Source organism: Corapipo altera, unplaced genomic scaffold, assembly GCF_003945725.1.
Source record: "Corapipo altera isolate COAL_440 unplaced genomic scaffold, ASM394572v1 160, whole genome shotgun sequence".
NCBI classification, from domain to species: domain Eukaryota; kingdom Metazoa; phylum Chordata; class Aves; order Passeriformes; family Pipridae; genus Corapipo; species Corapipo altera.
Window position 1 is genome coordinate 175,860 of NW_020885016.1, and position 16,341 is coordinate 192,200.

The 16,341-nt window shown below is 46.7% G+C and overlaps 1 long non-coding RNA gene across 1 annotated transcript in view; it reads left to right on the plus strand.

Annotated features, from left to right (window-relative positions):
- LOC113958978 overlaps positions 1–15,882 on the plus strand; it is a 42,001-nt gene extending 26,119 nt beyond the window's left edge. Inside the window, exon 4 of the long non-coding RNA XR_003531668.1 lies at positions 15,604–15,882. This is a non-coding gene — a long non-coding RNA (uncharacterized LOC113958978). The remainder of the gene's footprint in view (positions 1–15,603) is intronic.
- Positions 15,883–16,341: the final 459 nt, after the last annotated feature.

Genomic DNA, 16,341 nt, shown 5'->3' on the forward strand with positions numbered 1-16,341 from the left:
AAAGCAATGAGGTATTTTTATAGTTGACAGTTGTGGAAACTCACCAAATAAACAACTGCACATGGCTCCAGATCCAACTGCTCTTCCAGAGAAATGAGGAAATTCATGTAATGTAGAAAAATGGAAGAACTGAAATCAATAGCATGCAGGAAGGAAATAGCAAAGAATGGTCTCAGCAATTAAAGCCCCAGCTAAGCAGGTCCCTTGAAAAATGGGCAATTAGATCAATAAAAAATGTAAAAGTATATCTATACAAGGGCTGTAACTCTGAAGCTCAAAAGAGGTGAACTAGACTGATTTCAAAGGAAATTATTGACATAATAAATGCCTCAGAAACTTGGCAGAAGGGTAGGAAACTGTAATAATAGGGAACAAATTACAGAGGAAGGCTGGAAAGGGGTGCATTAGTGGTGAAGCCGTGGAGAGCATGAGGAATTGTCCCTAAATGAAGTTCCAGCAGAGGACATTCTGGAACAAATCAATAAAATGAGCAGTCAGAAAGCACCAAGATAAGATGATACTCAATCAAGAGTTCTGAAAGACCTCAAACACTAGATTAAGAGAAAGCTAAATGTAGCATGAAAAGTGTCATTTAAGTTGACCACACTAAAAGAAGGATGGAAAGTGGCAAATGTGTCTTCAGCCTTGAGAAAAAGGTCTCCAGGACAAATGTGGAAAAGCAGAGATCAGTAAATCTCACTTCCAAACTGAATAAGTGGGTAAAAACTACAATAATAAAGAAGAGAACCAGTAGGCAATTTCATAAGTGTGATTTATTTAGAAAAAGTCATTACAGTTCTTGCAGAAGGAGCCTGTGTCTCATAAATCTATTTGTACTCTTTGAAGATGTCAACAAGCTTGTAGGTAAGGCTGATCTTGTTGATAAAGTGCTCATGGACTCCCAAACAAATGTCAATAAGTCTTTCCTCAAAGACTCTTAAAGTAGTTAAGCTGGGATAATAAGATGTCCTCTTGTAAGTAAATAAGATGGAGACAAAATGGTACAAAAAGTGGGAGAAAAGATGGGTTTTCCTGGTGAAAGGAACTCTGCAGCTTAGTCATGCAACTCTTTGATTTAGGATTCGGAAAGGGGGGTGAATATTGCAGTGATAAAGTTTGTGGATGACAAGAAACGAGCTGAGACAGCCCAGGCTGACCCTGGGAAGAGAAGCAGATGGTTCTCGTGGCAGTGAGGGACCGTGTCAGGAGAGAATGGGAAAGTCAACGCTAATAAATGCAAAGTAGTTTGTCTGGGAATATACATACTCAATCCTATATTGTATTCCCTCAATTATGGATTGGACAGAACATTGTTATCACCCAGAAATGGAGCTGCTGTAGGAAAACTCCATGAAAAGATTGGTACAACGGCCACAGCAATAAAACATTCCAGCTGAATGAGAGACATTTTTAGAAAAGGGAAAAAGGAACAGGAAAACACCATTATGTGATTATGTCACTGTATAAATGTTTGGCAAGCCCACCTATTGATTAATATCTACAGTTCTGTTCATCCTGTCTTCACACAGAACAAAATAGAACAAAAAAGGGTGGGTGGGAGTTATTTAGCTCAGAGATTTAGACACCTAAATTTAGGTTTCTACCTGTAGGTGTCAATCTATGAGGTAGATACCTAAACTCCAGCACTAAATCAATTTTTTTTTAATCTGAATTCCACCCACAGAAAGTAGATGAGGACAGAATGGTTTTTGTATCAGGACAGAAAACAGTCAGCCATGGGACAGAGACCATGAGTTAGGAAACAGTAAGAGGAGGTGGCTATTTTTTTTAAGAATAGGAGAAGTTAAGGATAGCCCATAAAATTATAGGGCATCAGGTCTAAATCAGAAAGTCATAAATTCTCATATAACTGATTATTAAATTGCAGAACTTATTGCCTGAGGCTGTTGTGGAGGTCAAAAGTATAAATGAATTAAGAGTTGCTGGGAGGCTGCTGGGAAGTCACTGTCCTGCCAAACAGAATTAGGGAGGCTCCTTCAGCTGTCAAAAGCCAGGTGGAGGTACCTGGGAAGGACTTCCAGGCAGGTAAGGAGGACAATAAAGGCAATTTCTAGGCCAGAACAGAGACTGTGAGCCTGAAACTGGTGTGCACCCAACTACCATTTGTCCTTGTATCAGTGGGGCACCACAAGGAGAGAACCACGACTGGGATCTCAGGAACAGAAGTGTGGGATGCTCCAACATGGACTTGGAAGAAGGAGAAGGAAAGGGAGGGAGAGAAATCCTGTGCAGAAATTTTAAAAAATGAGGGAAGACTGCTGATAGCCATAAACCAATGTTCACTGGCACAGGTAATGCCCAGAACAGGGAACAGCTTTTGCAGCTCATGATCTCCAGCACCTCAGAGCTCCCTGAAGGAAAGGAGTCCTGGAGGCCACGAGCAGTCCAGCTGCTCCCAGGGCTCCTGCCTGGATGCACTCCTGCCTGGGGCTTGAAATGGAGGTCCTGGAATCCCCTGCTGACTCCAGTCTTTGCCAGAGCAATGCTCTGGTGGGTTTTTCAGGCTGGAATTGCTAAAACCTGTGTTCAGCTGAGTCAGCTCCCTCTGTCCAGACTCTCTGGGTTTCTCTGGTGTTTCAGTCATTGAACCCCAGAATCATTAAGGGCAGAAAAGACCTCCAAAACCATCAAGTCCAACCTTTGATTGAACAGCCCCAGAATTGCCATTCCATGCCCACTAAACCATGTCTCAAAGCACCACGTCTGCTCGTTCTTTGAACACTTCGGGAGTGGTGACTCCACCACTGCCCTGGGGAGCCTGTCCTGAAGTTCCTGTTACTGAGGGGATCCTGAATGCCATCAGAAATGACCCAAACAGGGAGAATTTGGATGAACTGGCTCTCAGGAGTAGCTGACAAGATATGCAGTGCTGTGGAGAGGCAGCTCTTTGATATGGGGGACAACTGAGTTATGAATGTGGCTGCCCCTGTAGCTCAGTTTAGTTTGGTATAAAACTGTGTGTAGTGGTGCCAAACTTTCCTCTTTCAATCCTGCTTTCATTTTCCAGTTTGTTCAGATATATTTTCCTCCTTCATTTCATGCTTTAGAGAAACACTTGTTTCTGTTTTGAGTTACTCTGCTGACTCTCCCCAGGGTATTTCCACCTGGCTCTTAAATGCTTGCAGGTATTTTCTGTGTGCTTAGGCAGCCATGAATTTGGCTCACAGTGCTCAGGACATGGAGTGCTCTGGAAAGCAGCATTGCTCATCTGCAAGGTGCAATCTCAGGGAATGATGATTTAATTAGATTGGGAGCACTACTTAAAAGCAAAATTGGAACCTAATGCATCTGTCTTCAAAATACACTTCAGCATTACATAAGAAACCCATAATAACGTCAGAAGTGGAAAACCTTTAAGTGAGGGAAAATTTGATGGCAACTTTTATATCCTTTATTGTAAAGTAGGTCGAGTTGCAACATGGTAAAACCATAGAATCATGGAATATGCTGAGTTGGGAGGGACCCACAAGGATCATCCAGTCCAACCCCTGACCCTGCACAGGCCCATCCCCAAGAGTCACCCCCTGTGCCCCAGAGGATCAGCCAAACCCTCCTGCAGCTCTGGCAGCCTTGGGGCTGTGCCCACTGCCCTGGGGAGCCTGGGCAGTGCCCAACCAGCCTCTGGGGGAAGAACCTTTTGCTGAGATCCAACCTGAGCCTGCCCTGACACAGCTCCAGCCATTCCCTGGCTGCTGTCCCTGGTCACAGAGAGCACTGCAGCTTCCCTCTCCTACAGGAAATTCCTGCTTTATTAAGCACCTCAAGCACAGACCACGATTACAGGTCCATTTCTTCCACTGCCAGGGTGAGAATCCAGCAGTTTTCACCCTTTTCTGTCCCCAGTCCCTTTGGATCACGATCATGCCCAGGAACCTGGGACAGGGGGAGCTGCCTAAAAAATACTCTTCCCAAAACATAATCTTTCCTGGGATCCACTCGGATCCACTTCCGTCTGTAGCCCCAACACAGTTGTACTGTCACAGGAGCTTCTCAGACAGGCACAGCCTCTGAAAGGAAAAGATTTGTAATTACAGGCGAAAAAGAGAGTGCTGGGAGTAATCTGGGAGCTTTGCTATGCATATGGATGTGCTTCAGTCTCTGGGTAGGGATGATCTGCTTTACATGAGTACTTGTCACCAAAGCAGGACTCTGAGCTTACTGCCTGATGCTCAGTGTGAATTCTGGGACTGCAGGACTGTTCCTGCCATTTCTTGCCTTTTCTGACCTAGAAAATATTTACTTATTTTTATTTTTTTTATAAATCCAAATTGCCATCCCTAGAAAAATTTAATAAGGTATTTTGGTGCCTGTCAGGGAGTTGCCAATGGAAATCAGGGTCAAAACGGTAGCGTGGTTCTGGACTTAATTAGATAGGCTGCTTTTTTGGGCAGAAGTTATTTTAAAGAGTTGGGCACCGGGGAATTTTCTGCATCAAGTTAAGAAGAAAACAGCTTTAAAATGTGTTTCTCCGTTTCCTAGAAAATGAGTTTTCTACACGGTTTCGGATTGTTCAGCCAAATGTCTCTGTTTTTTCATGATATGTTTCACAACATATTTGTTACGTCCAGACATAGAATGTTGGAATTAATCAAAACTGAAATATTTATGGAGAAAGCCATTTCACGTCCATCTCTGTCATGAGACTGGCTGCTCTGATAGGGATTAGAGGTTGTTACACTAATGACTTAGCCTTTTGTCTCATTGCCAGAGCAGTTTCCCAATTTAGAACCTTTTCTTCTGATTAATATTTGTATTCCTCCCACAATTCCTCTTCTTATAGGAACCCGTATTGGGAATTATTCCAGACCTACATAATGTCTCTGAAATCTTTTTATCCCTCTGTTTGCTGATCAGTGGAAAGGATTTTAATGCCAGGTTAGGTAATCGAGATAAATCCGAACTTGATCTAACTTTATCCCTCGACCATGTCTTGGATATTCCAGAAACATTTTTTGTGATCCATAAATAAATTCACGTAGGATTTTGATTAATCTTTTTTTTTTTTCCTGCTCTTCTATTTCCAGTGAGGCCTCATTACATTAATGGGAGATCCAACAGAGTATTACAACTTCTGCTATGAGCAAGCTTGTTTAGCACAATGCTCTTTGGGAGGGGTTGAAAACATCACTGTGTTCCAAAGACAAAGTTTTGTGCCTTTGTGATGTCTGTGGTGCTCCCCTGAAGCAGGAAGACAATCTGGTACTAATAAGGCTTCCTAGCCCCATTTAGACCTGTGAGTAACTCACACAGTGGTGTAAAGTATACACTGATTTAATTCACTTCCCTTCTAATTCTGCTTACTAGAAAGAAGAGGGAGTTAAGGTTGTTTAATGTAAATCTCCTGCTGGCACTTGAAGCCAACAGAGGTGTGGATCCCTGTGTGTTTGGGACAGGGAGTGCTCCTGGCTTGGAGAGCCACATCTCAGCACTCCTGGCTTTCTGTGTGTCCTTTTGGGACATTTTATGGCCATAATCCAGCTCTTCTTGTGCCCAGTCACACCTCAGGAAAAGCTTCACAAAAACTACATCCTGGTGAGAAAACTGGCATGTGGGCAGTGATGGAGCAGGGCTTGAGCCAAGATCCCTTTTTTTTTGACTTTCTTGCCTCCAGTGGGTTTCAGTCCAACCCAGAAGTCAAAGTTGTCTTTTGGAGAAAAAAAATTTGGTCTGAGTGACACCTCTGTACCTCAGAGCTGTCAGGTTAAACAAACCTGGGAGAGACGGTGGCTCTGGTTTGTTAGGAAATATTCCAGACCTATGTGGACACAATCCTGTGCCGTGTGCTCTGGGATGGTCCTGCTGGAGCAGGGAGGTGGCTCCAGATGACCCACTGTGGTCCTTTCAGCCTCACCCAGCCTGTGATTCTCTGTGACTCCAAGTTGCACTAATGACAGATAAGATGAAAAAAATCCCCTCCCTTGCTGTGACCCAGAGCTGCTCTTTCCTCTGACGGTTCATTGATTCCCTTCGGGTTTAATAGATTTTGATAAGTTGGGCATTTACAGATCTGCTGCGATTAACATTCACCATCAGCAGCCCCAGAGCTCCTCTGCCAACAGTGCTGGGGCTCCTGAGCCTGCTGATTTAAAAATGTTCATTGCTGACGGGTTCCAACATCTCTCTCGGTTACTAATAGACTGGAAAGTATTTCATCATCTTCAAGCAATGAAAGCAAATCATCCTTCTTTCCAAATACCGACTAAAAGTCTGTTTGAACACTTCTGCATTTTCTGCATAATCCTCCCCAATTCTCCTGCCTGCACCGAGCAGTGACCCCGTACTGTTGCTAGGATTTCTTCTGCAAACATAACTTTCTTGTGCTAAGCTCTGTCAGCCATGGATTTTAGGCTGAGGTTCCTTTGTTTCCTGCTCCTGTTCATATAGGTCAGGAGTTTTCCTGGCAATTGATTTACTTCCAGTTCTGTGTCATTCTGCTGTTTGACATTTCAGGCTTTGTTTTCCTTTGCTGATGTCACTACAAAACTTTGACTACATCAGTCAATTTTTTTAAGGTTTCATGTTGAGTGTTTGACTCTGTGATATTTTTCATATTTTTTTTAGAGTGTCAGGTAAAATGGCAAGAGGATTAGGAGAAAGATACCATTTTCCCAATGTTTTAAATACATATATATCTCTTCGTATTATAAGTTATTATATGTCATTCATCAGGAACTGTAGTTATAGGGCAAGGAGTAATGGGTTCAAACTGGAGGAAGGGACATTTAGGTCAGATACAGGAGAAATTCTTCCCTGTGAGGGTGGGGAGGCCCTGGCACAGGTTTCCCAGAGAAGCTGGGGCTGCCCCTGGATCCCTGGAAGTGTCCAAGGCCAGGTTGGACGGGGCTTGGAGCAACCCGGGCTAGTGGGAGGTCTCCCTGCCCATGGCAGGGGGTGGGACTGGATGGTCTTTCAGGTCCCTTCCAACCCAAACCTGTGATTCTATGTTTAATGTTGAATATGTGTATAAATAAAACCCCCAACAGCAATGCCATATAATCCACTTTTGACAAATCAGAGTCTTAGTATTTGAATTAAGGGCTTGAAATTTAAGAAGGGAATAACCCCAGTGAAAAATATGTGCCTTTCTTTCTTTTCCTTTGAAATCTGCTGTGTCCTGAGTCTCCCTCTGTGTCAGTATGTTCAGCTCTGTACCTACAGAGACCTTGTCCAACAACGGGCACCACTCCTGGTGCAGGTTTTACCTGCAGTGCTGAGCAGAGGAGCCAGACTTGGTGCTGCCAGAGCTCAGAACCAAGGCAGGTGGGAGGACTTGGAAGGCAAACAGATGCAAGGTAGGAAGAGAAGCAGAAATAGCTGAACAGGCACAGGTGGGACCAGGGAAAATAGAGCTGGAGAGACTGGTGCTTGTTCAAGAGTGATGCCTGTTAAGAGGGTGGAATGGAGCCCAGCACCAGCCAGGGCTGGCAGTAAATACATGAGACCCCCAGCACAGCCTGTGTGCTCAGACTGAGTGTATTTAAGGTCTCTATAAAGGATGAAAATCTCATGCTCTTACCATAAACCTCATTATTTGTAGATCCCACACCACAGAAGGGGATGAGGATCCTGGAATGCTGTTCTCTTCCAGCAGCAGGTGGGGAAAGCTCTGTCCAGGCAGGGCTGCCTGTGCTCCCCCACCCGGAGAGACACCCTGGGACAACACCAGCAGGCTGGAGGGAAGGCAAGCAGGACAGGGACTGTGATCACTGACGTTCAGGTGGCCCATCTGCCCTCTCTTTCCAAAGCCATTCCTGCTCCCCAGGCCCTCCTGTGCCTGGGGCCTCCTCACAACATGGCAGGGGCCTCATTCCTTGATCAGAGCTGTGACCTCTTGTTCCCACCCGACACCACTGCCAGACAATCACAGAACCACAGAATGGTTTGGGTTGGAAGGACCTTAAAGCTCATCTTGTTCCAAGTTCATGCCATGGGCAGGGACACCTCCCACTAGCTCAGGTTGCTCCAAGCCCCGTCCAACCTGGCCTTGGACACTTCCAGGGATATATTTTTCTCCTCTGCTTTAAGGTTTTCCCATAGCAGCCACTACAGGTGTGAGCAAAGAGAGTCCAAGGCCCTTTGGTTTGCCTGAGTAGGATGATTTTTGTGTTCTTTATACCTTAAAGCCCCATGGCTTTCTTTTCTTATAACTTCCAAGCTGCAGGGCTTTTCCTTAGTGAACCTTTCCCTTGTTCTCACACCAGTGTATCTCTTCATTTTCATTATTAGCAGATGGAATGTGAGTCCCAGTTCCTTCCTTCCATCCCTTCTGCCAAGAGGTCTCTGGTTCCCAGACGTATTTTGTGGATACTTAATCTTGCACTGCTTTCCTTCCAGTGATTTTGATTAATTTTTTTCAGGCACATAAAATTATTTTGTGAGTGACACTTGCCATTAAAAAAAAATAAAATCGTGGGGAGTTAGGTGTACCAACCTTATTCCAGGGAGAACATTTCATGCATCCTTCTCTTCAAATATCAACTTCATTATTATTTTTCTGTAATCCACTTTTAATTGTAAGTACCCAGCACTCTGCTGGTACCAAGGTTGCTCCCGAGTGCTCCAGTGAGTGTCTGCTGGGGAATATTGAGGCTCCATGGAAACATGAGAACCATTAAGTGAAACAGCCTCTTCAGGCAAACCATATGGGGTGACACATTCCGTGCTGCTCCGATGGTCTGACCGAGGCACGTTCCCTGGGAAGAGCAGCAGCAGCAGCTCAGGATCCTTGGCTGGGCTGTGCAGCAGTAATGAGCCATTGCAGCAGCCAGCAGGGCCCCACTGTATTTGCTGCATATTCATGGGGCTCCCTTCTCGTTGTTTCAAAATTCTTTCCAGTAGATTAAATCGAGAATCTCAGTTATCCCGTGGAGTGCTGCGGTGCCGGAGGGAGGGACCATCCTGGCCTTTCTAGCCTTGGCTGAAGAGTGTTTGGAAAAGAGTTGGTGCACCAGGAATGCTGCCTTGGCTGGGCCTTCCTCTGGAGCACTTCTCCTGTGTATCCAGGCTGGGAAAGCTGGGGGGGCTCACCTGGAGAAGAGAAGGCTCTGGGGAGAACTTAGAGCCCTAAAGGAGCTCCAAGAGAGCTGGAGAGGGACTGGGGACAAGGGATGGAGGGACAGGACAAGGGGAATAGTCTTAAGCTGAGGGAAGACAGGGTTAGATGGAATATTGGGAGAAATTCTTCCCTGTGAGGGTGGGGAGGCCCTGGCACAGGTTGCCCAGAGAAGCTGTGGCTGCCCCTGGATCCCTGGAAGTGTCCGAGGCCAGGTTGGATGGGGCTTGGAGCAACCTGGGCTGGTGGAAGGTGTCCCTGCCCATGACAGGGGGTGGGATGGGATGGTCTGCAAGGTCCCTTCCAACCCAAACCGTTCCATGATTCTATGAAATTGTAATTCTTTCCTGTCTCATTTTGCTCATCCCTCAGATTATGCTGCCTCATGATCTCACTAAAGGCTTCCAACTCGGTGTCTATTTGCTAAGACAGCCCTTTAATTAAGGGATTGGAACTAGATGGTCTTTAAGGTCCCTTCTAACCCAAACCCTTCCAGAATTCTGTGATACCTTCATTTTCCATGGGGCATAAAAATATTCATATGCAAGTTTTGGAACCCATGATGGACACGGAAGCCTTGGAGGGGTAGACACTGAGACAGAGGGCTCTGCTTTGTGCTCAGAGCCTCAGAGAAGGCTTGGGGGGCACCAAAAGTCACTTGAAATTAAGAAAATACTTTGAATTCCTCCCTTTTCTCTTTGTAAACATTAAAAAGCCAAAGTCCTTCCTTAATCTCAGTGCCCAGTTCTGACCACTACATGGAGCTTAACCTGGGCAGTGACTTCAAAAAACTGTAAATAGATTGGAGTAAAGTTACTTACAGACCTTGGTATGGAAAAGCACACACACAGATCTGGAACTGAGCACTTCCAAGGGAAGGGAACTCACATCTTGGAACTGAACCACAGGGGGAATTGAAAGAGAGAAGGTTTCCAGCACCAGAACTGGCGGTGGTGCTGGTGGATGTGGAGGGAGAAAAAGAAGGAGTTTAATTGCAGCTCTTTTTTTTTTAATGCTACCTCAGTTTTACTGAAAGAGAATAGAATGTGACCGTGTGATTTTTGCAGCAGGATGGAGCCAGAGCTGCTGTGGTTGAGGAGAGGCCAAGGGCAGCACTGAGGGCTGGAGGCAGCAGCCACATCCTCCAGTGGGGTTTGTTGCTCTGGTTGTGCAGAGCTGCTGGTGGGAGAGATGGAGGTGAGGGGGTTTTCCTTCTTTTCCAGAAACAATTGCTGAAGGGAAAGAGCCCTGATGTTTGTAAGTCTGTCCTGTGCCCTTTCAAGTCCTTATATTTATCTTTATATGTTGTTGGAAGCAAGTTTGATTTTATTGCCTTTTCCTCCTCTGTGAAAAATTAACCAGTTAATTGTCTCACCTCCAAGGCCTTGCTGGCTGGCTCCTTTCTCCCCTCCATGCCCTCTCTAGGTTCCCACTGCCCCTCTGGAGCAGCTACAGCATCAGGGGTCTGTGCTTGTCCTTTTCTTTCTGTCTCTGCAAAATGCAATAATTTTAATTATCTCACCTTGGACCTGGAGCAGCTTCTCCATTCCCAGGGTCAGACATCCCTCTGTCTTGGCACAGGCTCTTCCCATTTTTCACCTAATGTTGTGGTTTGAGGCTCTCCCTCCCTGCCTGAGGCTCTTTAGCCCCTCACATTTTTCTCTAGGGATTTTCTCTGGGGCTGTGAAGGTGCCTGGACTCTACAGCACAATTAGAATGTGCTGGCACAGGGTGTGGGGAATGTAGGGCCAGGGTTTGGGGGGCTGCAAAGAGATTGCTGGTGTATTACTCTTCCCAACTTGTCTTGAGACATGGGGAGCTGAAGTCCTCTGTGTGTGATGCTTGGTGCTCTCTTAGGGTCTGTGGCACTTTTGGGTTGCAGGGATAAGTGGCAGAGAAGAGGGTGGATGAGCCCAGGAGTGACTGCACCAGGAGCGTCATCCTCTTCTCCAAAGGGTGTTGGTCTGGTCCCTGAGATGGGAATGGAGCTGCCATGGGCACCTTTGCACTGGAGTGGGAGAGCTCCTTCCATCTGGGGAAGCTGCTGGGATTTTAGGCTCTTCCTCACCTGCAGTCCCATTCCCAAAAAGCACTTTTTAGTTTGGAGTTTGCATGGCAGGAGGCTGACCTGGGCCTTGGGGTGTGGGAGAGACCTGTGTTGCTCTGATGTGCCCTCATTTACTGATGAAGAGCTTTTCTTCCAGCACAAATGATGCTTTTTGCTGCCACAAAGCTTCAGAAATCCCTGGTGGGAGCAGAGCTCTGGCAATGTGGGCAGCAAGGGAGGATCTGGGCAGGGGAAACGTTACGTCAGTGTCCTGAAGTGGTGAGTGACCAAAACTAAACATCAACAAGGCTTTGGGGGCCTCTGTACCCCATTGCTGGGGAGTCAGTTGTGCCCAGAAGGTCCGAAGGAGGGGACCTGGAGGGGATCCCTTGCTGGTGCCAGAGGCAGGGGGATCCCAGCTGCCTCTGCAGGGCCCCCCGCGACTGAGGTGGTGGCACTGGGGTTGTTTCCAGGTCTCTGCAGTGAAATCACAGAGTCCTGCCCTGCAGCTGTGGGAGCTGGACTGTGTTGTCCCCATGGGAAAAGCTGGTGTGGGTTAAACAAGCAGGAGCAGAGTTAAATCTGAGCTGAAGAGTTCCTTTCCCAGTCTCTGTTTGGGGGTAACATCCTGGTGGGGGCTGCTGAACTGGGGCTGTTTGGAGCTGCCTTCTGGACTGGGACCATCTCCTGGACTGGGGGTACCTGTGGAATGTCCTGGGCTGGCTCTGACCAAAGGTGGCACTGGCTCAGCCTCCCTTGTCAGATGCTCCTCATTGTAGGTGAAAGCTTTTCCTGATCACTCCAGTTTCCAAGGCTGGCAAGGGGTTTATAAATGGCTTTATAAATGGCCAAGGCTGCCCCTGTGGGTCAGGTTACTTTGGGAATTCTCCCTCATCCATGTGCTGCCCCAGGAGAGGATTGGCAAACCATCTTCCTTTCCCAGTTTTGCTGGCAAGAACAGTCACCTCTGTGCTTGAACTACAGCCCATTCAGTGTGCACTTGAGTGCCCATGGGTGCCCTGGGAGAGGTTTTGCCTTGCCCAGCTGTGACTGGAGCTCTGTCTCCTCTGTGTGGGCAGAAGGGAAACCCTGGGCTTGGCTGGGGGGTGCTGGAGCAAGGGGGCACAAATCCAGTGGGCACAAATCCAGTGGGCACATCTGCTCCTGCTTGGGTGAAAACAGGGCTTTGAGTCCTATGGTTTGTAGAGGAAAAGTGCCTGGAGTTCCTTTCCTGCTGTTTCTCTGCTTTCCTAAGTGTTTCTTACTAAGAATAGCTGCTGTTTCACCTCATGCCTGCCCTCCACCAGCTGCTTGGGGCAGCATTTCAGACTTCAGCTTGAGCTGCACAGAGTGAGTGACCTTGTTTTCCAGAGACCTTTTTTGAAGGGGCAGGAACTGGGTTTTGCCTTCATTTACCCCTTAAGGAGCTGCCACAGGAGGAAAGGTCTGTGAAACCTGTTTCCTGCAGCCCTTGCAGGGGGGTCACACCACAGGAAGTGCTGAGCAGGAATCAAGTGTGCTGGCATCACACTGGGATGGTTTTCTTCTTGGAAATCAGAAGTAGAGCAAGCCACAACTGAGACAAGATGACTTTTAGTTTATTCAGGGCATTGTTTACTTGATCTCTGGAGAGGACTTGCCCTGTTCCTCGTCCTCGGCTTGTTCCACAGCTCCTGCATCAGTTTGGCTGCTAAAAAATAGGTGAAGCAAAGAAGTCAAAAGCTGTGGTGGAGATTTGGGAGAGCCTTCCCCTTTTCCTTTGCTCTTACACACAAACAGGAGCTGCATTGGGTCCTGCCCTTCCCTCCCTGCTGAGAGATGAGACCGATAGTCCCGAGGGCCCACGGAGCACGCGGAAAGCTCCTGAGAACACCAAAGCAAGGATTTCCAGGGGTGGGGGGCACCAGAATCAGATTGAAAGCTCTGAGACCCCCTGAAAGTCACATCAAACAAGAGATCTGTAGAAGAAACAGAAAGGCTCCAGAGGTGCCCAAACCCACCCGAGGGGTATTGTTGGAGCTGGACCAACAGAGCAGGGCTGGTTTCCCTCTTGCCTCTCCAGCTCAGCTGGGAACACAAAAGCAAACCAAGAGCTTGAGGGGACCAGAGGGAAGACAGAGGGATTCAGAGTGCTGAAAAGCAGATGGAGGGATTGGAGGGGCCCTGGTGTCACCGAATTCCATACGGAGGGAGGTGGGGGCTCACCATAAAAGAACAGAAGCCTCTGGGGGCAAGGGAGGGGCACCACAACCAAATTAATTGCACATGGAAGACACCTGGTGGGTTTTTTTCAGCAGGATTCCTGTATCTCTTCTTTGAACTCCATGTGCTGGCACCCAGGTTTCAGCTGGATTTCATGGTGCATAAACATCCTGGGAGAATTTCCTTCTTGCTCCTGCTACGCAAGAGAAACCTTCCCCTTTCCACTCGGATCTTACAATGGCTTGTCAGTGACAAAACATTCCCAAATCCTCTCATTTATCAAATAGCCAATCCTGTTAACAGCTTAAGAAACATAATTACCTGCAATCTCTTCTGCTCTTCATTCTGTGCCTACACTCCCCTCTCCCTGGCAGCTTCCCAGCAGGCAAAAGGCAGGAGCTGGATCCAGGAAGAGCAATTCCCTCTGATCACCTGCACGAGGCTCACAAGGGTTCTGCCTCCCTGCTTGGAGCAGCAAGAGGCAGGTGAGGGAGGAAGGCACAGAAGCAAACACCCCCCAGTTGTGTGGAGCTTTCCAGGTGTGGCTGTGCCTTAAATGCTGATCCAACAGTGTGGTGGGAATATTGAGCAGGGTCTGCTTTTAGGGCAGAAGGAATCACAGCCAGATTTCATGGAATCACAGAATGGTTTGGGTTGGAATGGTCTCTAATGATCTTGTTCCACCCCCTGCCATGGGCAGGGACACCTTCCTCTAAACCAGGTTGCACCAAGCCCTGTCCAACCTGGCCTTGGACACTTCCAGGATCCAGGAGCAGCCACAGCTTCTCTGGGAATTTCATCCCAGCCCCTCACCAAGCTCAGAAGGAAGAATTTCTTCCCAATATCCCATCTAACCCTGCTCTCTGGCAGTGGGAAGCCATTCCCCCTTGTCCAAAGTCCCTCTCCAGCCTTCCTGGAAGCCCCCCATAAGGACTGAAATGCTGCTATAGAGTCTCCACAAATCCTTCCCTTCTCCAGGCTGAGAGAATTTACTTGCCTTGGGGTCCTTCTGTGCAGGTGGGCTCTGAGAGAAGCAGCAGCAGAGGCTGGTGCAGGTTTGCGGTCTGGAAGGAGCTGTGAGAGCATCATCATCAGAAAAGCAGGGCCTGAACCCTCAGGGAAAGGGTGAAGTAAGGGGGAAATGGGGATCAGCTGGAGACAGTGTGAGCTCCTGATTATTGCACTGCTCAAAGAAGCTGATTTTATGATTTTCTCTTATTTCTCTTATTTCTCTGCATTTACAACTCCTGAGAGACTTCACAATGGCTCATTTGGATCAAATCTGAGGGAGGATTTAGCAGAGCAACATTTGCAGGCTGGAGATCTGCTGCCTTCCTAAATGTTGGTTCTGTATGGAACAGCTTGATCCAAAGAGAACCCCCTTGGACCACCAGAGCTTCTCCTAGAACTGGAAAATTCCCAGCTCTGTCCTTCCCATATCGGCCTTTTGTGCCTTAAAATCTTATCTTGTCATGACATTATCCTATCATGGCATGTGTACACCCTCTGTTTAGACCTGCCTTCAGCTTGGAAGGATTTTTCTTATTCCTGCTGTGCTCCTCTTTCAGCTATTTTGGGTCCTTAGTGTTTTGGATAAATGATACACATTTCTTCTGACACATTCATATGTTATTTTTAAGCAGTTTTTTATGCTGCTTGCCAACATTTTCTCCTTACAGTTCTTTGAATTTTGTATTAAAACCTCCCTATGAGCAAACTGTACACAAACCACAAGATTTTTATTTTTTTTTTTTAAGTCAGGCATCATCTTAAGGGATTTGGGGCTTTTTGATCCTAAGATACTGAATTTGACTATATTTTGGTCACTGTTATAGAACAACCTTTTCTTAATAACAGTTTGAACCTCAAATGCTGAATTTGGCCATAACTGCCTAAAAACCTGCTTTTCTCACTGAAAATAATTTAATTTATGTCTCAAAATACAGACAATTACAGAGACTGATTTTCAGTATGGCCCAAAACATCATCTTCACCCAGGCACTGAAGAGTTTGGGTGGTTCTGGATCACCTGCCCAGAGCCATGTGCTGCTTGGGGACAGCAAGGAGTTGGATAAGGAACTACCTGAGCCTTGAGGAGAGACTGGTTTCTTGTGTCTAACAAGATATTATATATATAAAGGGAAATGAAGGACTGCAAATGAATAAACTGTACCTAAAGAAAGGGAAAACTAACCCGATAATAAAAAAAAAAAGTAGGACAGCTGTGCTTTTATACCAGAACTCGCTGTTTCTTTTATGACATTTATTTCATATCATGCAGACCCTTCAGAGCAGCACTAATGCCCAGTGGAGTTCTCCAGCCTAAATGTCTCGTTGTCAGTGGAAGAAACAAAGGTAATGTAATCTGAATGCTGGATGCAACAGCATAGGCTGCTGTCTGGGCTGATTCTCCCTGCTCCAAATGGGAATGATGGCTCCAAACAGACTCACCAGCACAGACTGAAGAGCAGACATCTGATTTGGGAGGAAATGGCCAATATCTCAGCTTTTTTCCCCACAATTTGTTTCTTCCTGGAAAAAAAAAAAAAGCCACAAAACAGTTGCACGAAGACGCCGCTGTTTCAAAGCAAAATTTTAAAACGTCTCTGATTTGCAAATGGCATTTCAGCATTTTCATGAGAATAAAATGCTACTGTGATGCTGGGTTTAAATATTTCATTCCAGCTCCCTGAACCAACTTAAAATCTTATTATAAGTCATTTTGACATGAAAGTGTGTTTCTCTGTGGTGCCCGTGGCTGAGACATCTCCAGCTCGGAGTGCAGCTGCAGGAGCCCTCCCTGCTCAGGGCTGATCAAAGGCAAACCACCCGTGAGCCACTGCTCGGCCCCACCACCCAGCCCAGGGAAAAAACAGGATCCTGAACATCCCAAGGGCTGATGCCATTGATGGAAAACACATATTCCTGTCGTAACCCTGCTGGGAGAAGGTTGGGTGAGTTTAGCAAACAAAACCGCAGCGGCTTAAAACATGGAATTGCAACAGTGCCACAGAGACAA